This window comes from Nematolebias whitei, chromosome 5 (assembly GCF_014905685.2).
Source record: "Nematolebias whitei isolate Nwh7 chromosome 5, NemWhi1, whole genome shotgun sequence".
Taxonomy (NCBI): domain Eukaryota; kingdom Metazoa; phylum Chordata; class Actinopteri; order Cyprinodontiformes; family Rivulidae; genus Nematolebias; species Nematolebias whitei.
This window is the reverse complement of record NC_056502.1, coordinates 23,182,379-23,184,937: the sequence shown is the minus strand read 5'-3', so window position 1 is coordinate 23,184,937 and position 2,559 is coordinate 23,182,379. Positions and strand designations below refer to the sequence as shown.

The 2,559-nt window shown below is 44.1% G+C and overlaps 1 protein-coding gene across 1 annotated transcript in view; it reads left to right on the top strand.

The window, feature by feature from the left end:
* The window catches only part of smg9 (SMG9 nonsense mediated mRNA decay factor), a 35,176-nt gene that overhangs the window by 21,504 nt on the left and 11,113 nt on the right, over positions 1-2,559 (top strand). The gene's annotated exons all lie outside the window — the stretch shown is intronic.

Sequence of the window (2,559 nt, the reverse complement as noted above, 5' to 3'; positions counted from 1 at the left end):
TTCCTGAGGCTTTTAAAAACTCCCAGCCTTGTTCATTACTCAAAACCGCAATCATGGGTAAGACTGCCGACCTGACTGCTGTCCAGAAGGCCATCATTGATGTAGATGAACATATACTGTGATATATTCATAAATTAAACGGATTCATTCATTTTTCTGGACTGAATAATATCGTGCGTTGAAATTAATTAAATGTAACGTGAGGTGTTAATTTTCTTTGACCCATCAAATGAATGCGTCATTTATTAACAGAATCAAAGTTTAACATCAAACATTTACATTAATTTGGCAAAATTGAAAATAACAACAGCTTAATTAATTAGCTTTACAGTCAGGAAAACCATACGGCCATGGTTTTCCGTTGCTTCACAACAGACATTTCTAAAAAGATCTGGAATGATTTGCTAGCAGGATAGAAGAGTTTAAAGATGGAAATGAAGTTTAAATGGAGAGGAAAAGATGGATGAGGGAAATGTGTCAGTATCAGGACGGCACGCTCCGTTGAGATCCCAGCTTCCTCCTCGGTACACTTAGGTGGTGTAAATCAACTCTTTACCTGTAGCAGGTGTCTCCACTGGTACGGAGTTCCATTTAACGCACCCTTTCAGCGTCTCCGTAGGAACAGCTGTGAATCGTCCGAAGTAGTGACGGTACTTGTTCGACACAAGTTCACCTCTCAGTTGGGCTCACGTGAGTTGTGAGTCCGTCAGAGTTCCACTCAGATGTGGAAGATTGCATAATTCCCACGAGACTCGGAAGAACTCCGGATCATGTCTGGAACTCCTGTTCTCTCCAGCACTTCTCTGTTCGGTTTGCTCTCCGAACCGAACTCGACTGCGCTCGACTGCACTAGCTCTCCATCACGACTGGCTTGAACTAGGAAGTGCCGACATTTAAAGAGTTCTATTTCCGGTTCATCTGGGAAGTTCCTGATTGGTCAATCGACCAGACAAGGGTGTGTTTTTGTGACGTAAGAGGTCACTAGAAGTCAGAAAAACTGAAAGAATGTTTTGGAACAGACTGAAGATGTTTTTAGACAGACGAGAGAAATGTTTAGGCGAGTTGGGGGAAAACAGGTGCCAGCCTCTCTATTTACGTCTGAGAGGATATAAAAACATGACAGTTCGTTCCAACAACTTGTTTTGCGTTTGACTCCGACATTTGACCGACATCACAACTTGCTCATTTCAGACAGAAAATCAGAAAATGCATGAATTACTCCGTAACACATTCTAACTTGATCTCTACTTTGAATGAGGATTAAAAATCACCAATACTGTTTCACAGTTGATTTAAAATGAGTAGTTCACTTCAACATTTAAAAATGGTTTGAACTACACACACTTTGATTATCAAGAAATTTGTAAAATAGTAATGATAATAAAGAGAGTGTTCTTTCAATTGATCAGTGCAGGACAAGAGAAAGTCTCTGGATGAACTTAATCTTGTGTTTCTGGACTCAAATCAATGAAATACAGTTCTTGTTCCAGGAAGGCCCTCAAGGCCAGATTTTGACCTGAGGCTTAGTTCACTACATTGACACCCTCAAGCAAGAGGGTAAGACACAGAAAGAAATTGCTGAACGAATAGGCTGTTCCCAGAGTGCTGTATCAAGGCACCTCAGTGGGAAGTCTGTGGGAAGGGAAAAGTGTGGCAGAAAACGCTGCACAACGAGAAGAGGTGACCGGACCCTGAGGAGGATTGTGGAGAAGGGCCGATTCCAGACCTTGGGGGACCTGCGGAAGCAGTGGACTGAGTCTGGAGTAGAAACATCCAGAGCCACCGTGCACAGGCGTGTGCAGGAAATGGGCTACAGGTGCCGCATTCCCCAGGTCAAGCCACTTTTGAACCAGAAACAGCGGCAGAAGCGCCTGACCTGGGCTACAGAGAAGCAGCACTGGACTGTTGCTCAGTGGTCCAAAGTACTTTTTTCGGATGAAAGCAAATTTTGCATGTCATTCGGAAATCAAGGTGCCAGAGTCTGGAGGAAGACTGGGGAGAAGGAAATGCCAAAATGCCAGAAGTCCAGTGTGAAGCACCCACAGTCAGTGATGGTCTGGGGTGTCATGTCATCTGCTGGTGTTGGTCCACTGTGTTTTATCAAGGGCAGGGTCAATGCAGCTAGCTATCAGGAGATTTTGGAGCACTTCATGCTTCCATCTGCTGAAAAGCTTTATGGAGATGAAGATTTAATTTTTCAGCACGACCTGGCACCTGCTCACAGTGCCAAAACCACTGGTAAATGGTTTACTGACCATGGTATTACTGTGCTCATATGGCCTGCCAACTCTCCTGACCTGAACCCCATAGAGAACCTGTGGGATATTGTGAAGAGAAAGTTGAGAGACGCAAGACACAACACTCTGGATGAGCTTAAGGCCGCTATCGAAGCATCCTGGGCCTCCATAACACCTCAGCAGTGCCACAGGCTGATTGCCTCCATGCCACGCCGCATTGAAGCAGTCATTCATGCAAAAGGATTCCCGACCAAGTATTGAGTGCATAACTGAACATGATTATTTGAAGGTTGGTGTTTTTTGTATTAAAAACACTTGTCTT